The following is an 11,683-nucleotide window of genomic DNA, read 5'->3' as shown; positions in this document are numbered from 1 at the left end:
ATGACATTTCAGAAGCTGTTAATTCCTAAAATTTTTTCTGCCATGTTCTTAATCTAATACTACTGAAAGTTAGAAGCAAGGCCGGAAAAATTATCTCAACAGGCACAACTTGAAGGTAGACCTCACAGATGGAAGATATGAACTTCAGTGAAATTCATAAATCATGGGAAAAATTTTGATTGGATTTGGGCCATTATTCAGAATGGAAATTGCTTGACTGTTTAACTTTCAGACTGAATCAATAAAGGAAAAAACAAGAATTGCTAACCCTACTTGCTGTGGATAAAACTCGCAGATTTCCACATGGCATTTTCCAATTAAAAATCTATGTTAACCATCAGTCTAGTTACCTTAGACAATGTCTGTCTACCCAGGTGTTTTATCAGATCATTAGCTCTCACAGCACACTTTTCATCACTACATCTTAAATACAGAAGATGAGAAAAGCTTGGAAGTATGGAAAGGTGAAGCAAGTAAATCAAAAAACAGTTTGGGAAACCGACTGGCAAACAACTCATTTGTCCTGTACTCCATTCCAGTGCTTTAGCTGTTCAAACAGCTATTTATGAGCGTGCGCCACAAAGGGAAGAGCAGGAGATGTTCTTGTCCAGCCCTATGACAGTCTCAGGGATAAGACTGTTTTAAGTATTTAGTGGTCTAAAAGTCTCATAGGTAAACAAGGACTTAGGGCTGTGTGCATGACGTTCTACTACCTATTTGAACACCTGATTTCTCAATGAAATATTGTGGAATGTTCTTCCTCGTTGGAATACCTAAATGGGAGCTTGGAACTGAAATACCTTATTGAGTCTGGCCTTTAGGCCACAGGTGGTTTCTCTACTTCTGCTCAAGTTCATCTGTGCAAAAGAGATTGTAAAATTTACTGGGTCACAGCAGAATAAAAAAATCCCTGGTTAGAACGTTCATCCAGGAGTGATGAGTCCTAAACAGAAGATGCTGCTTCCTACAGTTCTTTCTATTTAGGATTAAAAGGACATTAGATAAAAATAGGAACTGTTTTGAGGAGGAAGACAGGATAAGACAGTAGCACTGTAAACTCCCCATTTTTTGGGTAAATGCCTTGGCATTTATAACCTACAATTTTGTTCCTTTGTGCAGTTTCTATCTCAAGCCCAGTCTGTCCTGAATTATTTCAAAATGATGCACTCTTTCAATAGAAGATTTCCTCTTTCATCACTGCCATCTCATCAACAATAGGCTGTGATATTTAGGTTAGGACATTGTGCTGAGTCTGACCCTAAGTATCTGAGGCGAAGGAGAACTGCTGAAAGCAAGTCTCTCATTTTCTGCTTAAGGCTCTGATATGCAACCTAGATGCCAAACAGGTCAAATAATAGTGACCTTACTCTGTTCCAAGTGCAATACTAGGCTCTTAAGGAGCTTTACTGCCATAAAGGGAAGTTTGATGGTGCCTGTGCTGGGCAGCAGCTGTGTGGGCCTTTTTTGGATTGCAATATTAGACTTACTACCCATATTTTGCATAAGTCCCATTTAAAACCCTGTTTCTAGGGCACAGATTGTTTCCTCTCTCTGTAAGAGTCAGGGCTACTGAGAACATGGCAATTTAGCAAAGTGGAAGGGTTTGGGTTTGGTGAGTGACACAGCTGAAAGTGTAACAGATAATAAATGAAAACTAATTATGTTCAAGGTGCAATTTGGCAGTAATTGCTTTGATTTATATAAAAAGGAAAGAGTGGCAAAAGGATCCTTTTGAGAGAACTTTATTGAGTGTTAGATTAAGGCTGAGTTTGCAGGAAGGAAAGAAGGTAAAGGCTCTTTATCACTAAGAATGAGAAGGAAAATAAGAAAGATCTAGTTAGCCAGTAGTGTTTCAGCTTTTTTCTTTGTTTTATTTCTTATCCAATAGAAATGTTTTTTACCTTACAAATTTGCTATAAGCCATCTTAGTACCAGCAAAGAAAAGAAGTAAGAAATTGTCTGCTCTCTGAAAAGCAAAGTGTTTTGCCAAACGGATAGGTTTCAAGGTTCCAAGTCTGAAAACTGAGAAGCAAAAATAAACTAACATTAGTCTCCTGGTAGAAGACTATTAACCCTTAAGATGGCAAGTCAGAATGGAAGCAATGGTTTCTGTTGTGTATAGCTTCCTGATGTGAAATTTGCTTTGGTTCAGCATGATACGCTATCAAGTCTAGTGGCCCTTCTCTATTGTCTTGTGGGGAAAGTAGGCTTTTTTTCAGCTTTGTTCAGTTCAGAACTATGAAGCCTGTTTAAGAATAGAGAATGCCTTTACAGTTAAGTCTGTTTTTACAACATACAAGATCTGTAATGCTTGGTTGTTAAGATTAGTAGGTTATTCTTCATAAGAAACCTGTGGGGAAAATATCTAATGACTTCTGCTGTCTGAGTATTGCTACTTTTTACTTTTAGAAGTGAAAAATTAATTAATGTATGTCTGACTGTTTTTAAAACCTTCTGGGGACCCTTAAAAACTAAGGGCATAAGAGAGGAAAATATTCTTTCTTCCTTTTTTCTGAAAGTCAAGCTGCTTCATGTGAGTTAATTGAAGATAGCTATTATTGTTTCTAGTGTCAGGATAATCAATGTTTTTTTTAAATGGCAATCATAGAATCACTAGGCAAGTGATCATTATTTCATTTGTGAATTAAATATTTACTTTTAAGATATGCTCTATATAGAGTATAATTTTTCCCCAGTAGGGAAAAACATGAGCAAGTTTGGTAAAGTAATTTCAAATATGGTCACTTTGCTCTTCTATTTCTCATATTTTATAGATGGATACAGCTGTTATTCTATTTTGGCAACCATGCTGTCATCAGCTTCTGGAGATATATAAGGTATGACCCAACACAAATATTTTACAAGCTTCTACACATGAAATCACTCAGTTTAAATCAGTCTTCATTCTTTTTTAATTTACATGTTATGAGAGCATTGACTTTAAAGCCCCTCAAAAGGACTATAATACCACAAAGATGAATGAGAACGTATAAAAGTTTCAGTTAGCTATTGTGCTTATCAAGTACTTCAAAGTAAAAGGAACTGACCTACATACCATAGCAAAACACAAATTTAATGACCCAATTGTACAGTGAGTAGAAAATAAATCTAATACAAATCTTTTAAGCCAAAATAAAAACTAGTTCTAAAAAAATTATTTTAATAACCTGTAGATGGTAAAAAGGAATATATTTGGTTTTGAACTGGTCCACCTGTTCATAAGAAGTTACTCTGAAGGGAAAATAGACAGTATCCACTAGACCATATCTGAGTTATTTATGAAACTTTGGTTAAGTCTTATTAGAATAATAGCATTCTAAGCTTACCTGTTTGAATAGTGGCAAAAGCAAGTATGACTTTGCATATATTAAGATTTATGCTGGTTAGGAAATATTACATATGTCACAAATCCTTGCTACCGTGTGCCTTGCAGTGTCTAAACTTTAATAATGTTCTAGGTCATAAGTAGTTTCTTGACTGAAACAAGAAATTGGAATTAACTTAATATGTAAAAATAACAATATAACACTAGAATTGGTAGACAAAACACAGAATTTTGAATGAAAATTGAGTGCAGTTTTACAGTTTCTGATGACTCAAATAAGAAAATAAAATCATACCTTCTATCCACATCAATCCAAATGTAAATGTAATATTTTGCTTGTTAAAATGTTCCCCTAAAAAGGCACTTTTTCAATAGATACCTAATTTCCTCTTGTTTCAACGTAATTTTCATGACCAATCAAGGAAAAGATCTACAAAAACTTTTAACCAGTATCAAATAAGCACTTGAAATATGGTATCTGATATCAAGTTATTACAGCAAACTGTCTGGGATCACTTCAGAATAGATCATAATAAGCTTTGCGCTTCTGGAAAACGAAAGGAGGTAGGTGAAGGAAATGCATACACCACTTGCTAGTAATGGGTATCTCTCTGCAAGGATTGCTGTTAGATAAGGTATCCCCTTCTCTGCTATTGGGAGAAAATGGATATTAAAACCAGTTGGTATCTCCTCTCAAATCTATCTCTTACCTTATTTTTTCTATTCTGGATGTTCTTTTTTGAAAGCATGGCTGTGTTTTATAAAGTATTTTTTCTACTGCATTGAACAGGTTGTAAATAACTCAAATAGCTCCAATCTAATTAAGGAACAAAAAGCAGAAAGAACAGGTGCATGCTCTTCCTAATTGTTCCTGACTGAAACCAAATATTTGTTTTCCAAACACAGAATTCAGCAGTTCAAGAGGTTTATATATAGGATATAGCATGTTGTCTAAGGAATATATATATGAAGGATGTTAGTTGTTGCTCTTGAAAATCATTCTTAGCTGTGGTTGAGACTCAGAGCATTCAGCGGTGCGTCTTTGACATGCGTCTTTGCCTCTTTGACAGTGATTCCTGCCATCCTATGTTTGTGTAGTCTATTGTGTCTTTAAATATTTTTGCAGATTCTTTTAACTGTACAAAGTCGTCTTCCTGGCGTTCCAAAAGGAGGAGGAGAATAAAAGATTTTAAGACAGGTAAATTATGCTTGTTGTAAAGCAAAATGAGATAACTATGCTATCATTACTGGCATTAACACCTTGAGTTTTTCAGAAAAGGTTTGAATCTTCTGAAAATGAAGATTGGAAAGATAAGCTTCACTGATTGTTACAAAGAACCCTGCAGACAATGTCAAACAATACTTCTGTGATAGCTAGCTGTTTGATTCTGAGTCATTCATTTCTTTTCTCTGTGGAGGTAAATTTGGCATCTCAGCTGTTCTTATTAGCAGGGCAAGAGGCTCTGAAAAATCTATAACCATATGCAATTATCTTCTCTCCTGTCCTTGATCACTTCTTGCTCCAGTTTATTCAAGCTTCTATTAGAACTTTATTTTTCCTAGTCTCTAACCTATTGTATACACCTTCATTCACAAGCTGAAAAAAATAATCCAGCAGGCTTATTTTATTAGTTATGTCAGTCAGTGTTAATAATGAATGTGTTAGATTGATTCTGAATTCTAGAACAGAAGTCATCTTGATAAGAGCAATTTCCAAGATATCCTCTTCAACACTTTAAATCTTATTTTGCTAATCCATTTATTCCTGTAACTTTCTAAATGCTATCTAAAACTATCCAACTAAGGCATGGTCAATGGTTATCCCAGAAATGCATATGCATAAATGAACCCCTGTCTTAGCTATATTTCCAAGTTGTTCTTGAAAAGCAGGAAAGACAGACAATTGACTTTTGCAATATGATTGGAAAACTAACCAATATTAATCTCCGGCTGGACAGAAGAGAGGAATTGAGTCCTGAAATGGAAAGGCTTTCAGAGTGCCCTCCTACCAGCTTTCTAACACTCTCCCACTGTCACTGTTATATGTGAGGTATCCAGTTGTAAATGCAAAAATGTTTTTTCCAAACTTCATGTATCAGGATATAAATGACTGCAATTAAGTACTTGTGCTGCTTGAGTCCAAGCTGTTTCGGGTCTTTTTAAAAATCAACACGAAACTGTTTGTCGTGACTGGATTGCTAGCAAATCTTGTTGCCACCTTGTCTGTATTTCTGTATCACTTTGGAGGTAGGTGCTGTTTGCTTAAAAATAATATATCCCACAGTTAACTCACAGAAAAGGTTTTTTCCCAAGTGTGTCTCTGTCAGAGTTATGACTAGTCATGACATTTTTTAGCTAGCGTAGTATGCAACAGAGCATAAAATGTGTAAGAACAAAAAATACATGGAGCAATGAAGTGTCTATTTGACAAATCTGTATTAAATCAGTGGGAATCTTATCTGACTAAGGTCAATAATGGGGTTTAAGGTAATTAGTATAAAAATGTGTGTATATGTATATATGCATACACATGTGTATAAGGAACTCATTGACTACAGCTGCATTACCTTTTGATTATTTGAACAGGTAACAGGATGTAGTCAGCTTCTTAGTCTTCAATGTCTTCTCTTGGATTAATCCCCAGATTATCAGTTGGTGCCCATGAAAAAAGGATATTAAAAGCAATAAAACATATGGTTTCCTTTAAGTGACCTTTACAGTTTCCTTTAATCATGGTTCTAGGCAGAAAGACTGAAAAGCTGTGTGGGATGTTTTGACTGATTTAGGGCCTATGGGCATCATACCTGAGAATTAAAGTAACTAATAGAGTTTCTGTTCTCTTGGCTCTTATCTCACAGCTCTGCTTGTCTAGATTACTTGATATTTGGGTTATCAAGTCCTTAAGAATCAATAGCTAATCTGCTGAAACGGATACAAAATGGGCTATGCTGTTGTGTCCACCTCCAATTAAGACTGTATAAATGAGCATAAATTCTTACCCTACATTAGCTGGACATTTTTATTGCAGAAACCACACTGCTCTAGAAGGGCCTCTAAATGGAAGCTGGCCCATAATATGTCTCTTCCCCTGTAGGAAGGCCTGGTAGATCCTTTTCTCCTCAAAAGTTCTGGTCCTTACTTTAACTTTTTCCTCCCAATAACAGCCTTTACTTAGTTGATACTATATATTTATTTTACATACTGAACCAGGAATTTTATCTGCAAGGGGCAAAACTACTCTAGTTAGATTAAAATTAGTTAATGAATAGGAAAATCAGTTTTTCTCACACAGTTACCTTTTACCTTCTGCCTCTCCTAAAATGCAAAAAGAAAGATGCTCCTCCAGGCTCCCCTCCTTTAATGGATTGTGATATTTTTATCTTTACCTGCTGTGGTGTGAATCCTAAATTGTGTCCTACAAGAAAACCTTCAGCAATTGCTAAAACGTTATTGCTTCATATGCAAACCAAGTCTCAGCAACTCTTTCAAAGGAGACAGGTGCCATAATCTAATGAGACAGTTGCTGCATACTTCTGTTTTAAGTGACACTGAATTGCTGAGATATTGGCAAACCTGTCCAGTAGATACTCAGCTTGTCTTCCTCTGCTGGTTCTAGTTCACTTCACTTATGCTGACTTCCCTATTTTCTGCTGTGTCGTTTGAGTTTCCTATGCAGTGAAAATCTCCTTTTGAGACTAATTAAAATCAAACTAGGGAGATGTTCTTTAAAGCAAAAACACTATAAAGAATTGCACTGTCTCATTAGTAATAGAGAAATTTCTACCTCAGTTGCCTTTTGCAGACAATCCTGGCATATTTGTAATATTTAACTACTGTATATATTGAAGATTGCTTTCTTATTGTCCTCCATACTACTCGTTTACATCATTCCGCACCCATAATTACTGCCTGTTGTGGTAAGGTGATGAACATGTGCCTGGCTGGTATAAGTCTGAAATGAACCCTTGGTCATTTCTTACACTAAGTGCCTATGCACTAATACAGCAATATGCATGTTACTTCTGTAGTCAGATTCTGGCTTCTTATTGATGCTGTTATAGTGCATGCTATAGATTCAGAGCACTTGTGAGTACAGTGAGGATAGACTGTGGACAGGATGTGGTGCATAGCCATAGATCTTGCCTTGTGTGTGAACATCTCGTAACCTGTAGTTTTACTCTGTCCTCAGTCAACAAAGTTCTTTTAATTCTATTTTCAGATAGAGCTGTGACAAAAAGAAATGAAATCAGTTTGCTAAGGTCACATAAGTTTCTATGAAGCTGGACTGTGCTCAGGTTTGGTCTACTGTAGACCAAACTGCTTTACCTCCATTGATCTCTACTCAAAAAGAAAACTTCTTATATAGACCTAAAAGATCTATCCTACTTGTGTAGGGGTTTAGTAAACGAGTCATTGCATCCTATTGTTTCTTCAAACCTTCCAGCAAGGTTTGCAGTGTATTTTTACCCTTGCCATTAGTCTAAAACTACTTGTACCTTTTGATAACATACCACCAGAGTATGCTTCTTCAGAGTGCAAGACTTTTCATTTACCCTTTCTGGGCAGAAATTTTGAGTCTTCTGGTCTTGGGCACTTCTACAGCTATGTTACTATGTTTGCCAGCTAGTATATTTTCTTTCTGCTAAGAAAATCTATGTGAGAGAGACAGATTCATAGTTAGCTGGAAGTAGTAAAAGAAGTAGAAATGTGCAGTCAGCTTTTTCCAAGAACAAGGAGATGCAATTTTCTGTAGTGCATAATTCTGAAATTCCTTACAGGAGGTTATTGGTGATTCTAAGCATATGCAATGTGTTAGAAAAAGCCATAGCAAGTTCATGAAGAATAGATTTCTCAAGAGCTAATCAATGTGACAAGGCAGGTGCAAGTCCTGGCTGCAGAACCCTTACTGGTTCCCACTGGTTTGTGGGAATTGCAGTGGTGTGCTAAGCAAGGAATCATTTTGTACTTGCTCGGGTCTTGTACTTTTCCTTCAGCATCTTTTCATGGCTCTTGGTTAAAGTCTGGGCTACATACTGTTTTCTGAATGAATACATATTCTTGGAGGTGGAACACACTTGTATGTTTAAACTATGATAGTGTCCCCAGGTTTAACATGCCTTTTATAAACCGTTATCTGGTCGTCTTTCATACAACCTTGCTGATGTTTATGCTTGAGCTGGCTTTTCTCTAATGGAATAACTTCCTATTATCTCTTTCTTACCCTCATCTGTTTTCCAGGCTTTTTTCTCATCTGTAAACATGACTTGGTGCCTTCTGCCTTTTAAGTTTTGGAAGTTTTTATTTAACTTTGCAAGCTGTTGTGGGACAACAGCTTCTATAAGAGTGGCCGTTTGACCCATCATGACTAACTGTTCGTGCAGAAATGGCATTTTTATATAGCTTTCTGCAGTGCTTTGCAGGTAAAATTTAGAACAACTCTAAAGCATCCTATATTGTTTTTTCAGTTTAATTTTTGCACAGCTAAATTTATGGAAAGTATATCATAAAATCAGAAGATAAGATTATTCTAGTTGTTTGTGCTGCACAACATTTCTAAATTGAGACTTAGAATATGTGATTGTTTCAGCAATAGAGTGAGTTTTATGTAACACAACTACAAAGAAAGGAAGATCAGCTAAATGTTTGCTTTAGGAATTTTATGCAGGAGTAATTATTGTAGTCAAACATATTGCGCATGGTTTTATAAAACATGCATACTACGTACACTAAAATCATTTTATTAAAAAAACTCCTTCCAGTGTACAGATAGAGTTCACTTCTAATGACAGTGTTTTTAAAAGGTGGGCTATTGCTATGGAGACTGCCTTGTTGCAGTAAGGATGGGGTGCTGGTGTCCAATGAGTTTGTAAAGGAGTAGAAATTATCTTGAATTGTTAGCACAAACCCCAAACTTAAATTCAAATCTTCTCTTCCTCTGCCAGTACCCAAATAGTGTTCTTGATTAATTTTACATACAGCTTTAGGTAAGAGGTGTTTCCACAGGGAAAGAATAAAGGCCCATGTATTGTAATTTTCAGTGGAACTGCCTCTTCTAGCTTCAGAGGCTGTTCTCCTCAAGCTCTAGAATAGCACAAGCCAACTCAGTACCCCTTTGTTTCCAATTCAGCTTCAATGCCTATTTTTTGGATCCTATTACACTCATTCAATTTTTTTAATGCCCGTTCTTTCGCTGGGTGACAGACTATCTGCAACCTGATATGATGCTGCTTTCCCCCCCAGTCGAAATAACAATTGCTATTGCAGTAAATGGGGAGGGAGATTTGTTCAAGGTTTATAGTAAGTTGCAGGAAGTATAAACTGGACTGTTAATGACTTGGATTATAAATCATCTGGATTATGGAGAATTGGGTACCCCAATTTCAAAATGAGATCATTGAAAGAGGAAACAACCCAGCCGGATTAATCTTCAGTATAATCTGGTGTTTCAGGATGGTAAATAGCTACTGAGGATGAGAGAAACTTAATAGTTAAGTGTACCACTAAGGCTTTCCTTAGTCCATCTCATAGTGTTAATATTACTGAAAGCTATCTCCAGGCAAAGATGTATTTAAGATGGAGAATGTTTTGGACTCTGCTAAACTGTAGACTAAAATAAACAGCAATTTTAACTTGTAGAGGAAAAAAATCTATTCCTGTCTGTGGTACTTCACACAGCTTTTTTCCCCTAAAAGTTAAATAGAGTAATGACCTGCATATAATATCCTGATTTGCTTCTGAACTTGGATACAAAAATCAGCTCATTTGGCACGTATTCTATTTTTTGATGCGTTAGTATTGCCAACAGTCATTGTCATTCTTAAATCAGTCAATTATAATAAAATCTTGCCAAGTCCACGAGTCCAACAGAGCAGCAACTATTCAGGAATGGAAAAGAATTATTTTTCCTCTCTGAACTTGTTTGTTTTTAATAAATTAATCTGTCTTGTGATGTTCCAAACTGTAAGATGTTCTGTGCTGACTGGTGCGGGTAAAATTGAGGTGAGGGAAAGATGCTACTGTGTGTGTGATAACTGCAAATTCAAACTGTTTAATATTGCTGATAACAGTATCATTCTGCAATGATTACCAGAGTGGTAAAACTCCACACGTGTGCTTTGTAACTAGCACATCCTTTTCAAGAAAGTGTGTGGGTGTTTGTCGTTCACGGAGTGTTTCAGAAGGGTTACACTGCTTTATTGTAAAACACTATGACTAATGAATTAGTATATAGAGGCGTTAGGGAGATGGGATAGGAATTCAAGAAATGCACTTACATTGTTAACATCTTGTGCATTTAACAGGGTAGGCCTGCTTGCTGTGAGCTTCCTTTTATTTCAGGTGGCATCAAACACCTTAACCTTATCTTTCTGGAATTTAGGACCATTGACAGATGTTTCAAATTAAGTTGCAGAATGAGGCATCCCTGGTTATTAATGCTCTGAACCTGTGCAGGGCTCTTGAAGATCCTCCTGCAGGGCTGCACTGTGCTCATGGGGAGGAGATAAACCTGCCACTTCAAAGTGCTTTTGATCATTGTGTCCAGCCTTGCACTGTCTTAAGCACTATCTCTTAATTTGTGCTCTGTTCAGCCTGAGGGGTTGGTGCATATTATTATTCACCATGTCCAAATGCTGAACAAGTACCAGGTGTTTTTACTGTAACTGTATGGACCCTGATGATCAAATGAGCTTGCTAAAAGAGGGCAGGAGTAGAATTTTTTTCCTCGAGCAACAGAGGAGGTGCATTCCTACAGCAATGTAGGCATAATTAATGTCTGAGTTAGGTCCTCCGCTATCTTCCCATCTTACTCTCCCTCTATGATGCACCATTAACGAATGCTTTATGTGCTCTGGCTCTAGAAAGAAAGTGTTGACACTTAATTTCATGTAGTTTTTGCTTTTTTCCCACAAAACAGCTGTAAAGGGGGAGGAGGGCAGTCAGTTTGTAGAGCTGAGGGGGCTGAAGCATTGAAGGCCAGTTAAAAGATTTAAAGTTGGAGTGATTTGAGGGGGGGAGAAAGGCAGCATGCCACAATGGCAGGTAGGTGGCAGTGGGACCTGCTGGGTGCCTGTGGTGGGCAAGAAGGTGACTGTGCAAGGCTGCTTGTGGGGCTTTTCACAGCTGCTTTGTGTTCCTGCAACTGAGAGGAGAAGCCTGTGGGGCTGTCAGTCTGTACAGGTGTGTCAGCAAATCCTGCAGGTAAAACAAAGCCCCACAGCTCACAAAAAAAGAGGATGAAGTAGGGGTGAGGAAGACAAAGCCCAGGTTCCTGTGCCGGCTCGGTGACAGCGGGTGCTGTGGTGCTGTTAGCGGCTGTGTCACTGGCGTGGGCTTGGAGCCACGTGGCAGTGGAGTTTC

Source organism: Struthio camelus, chromosome 13 (genome assembly GCF_040807025.1).
Source record: "Struthio camelus isolate bStrCam1 chromosome 13, bStrCam1.hap1, whole genome shotgun sequence".
NCBI lineage: Eukaryota > Metazoa > Chordata > Aves > Struthioniformes > Struthionidae > Struthio > Struthio camelus.
This window is presented reverse-complemented; position numbering follows the sequence as displayed.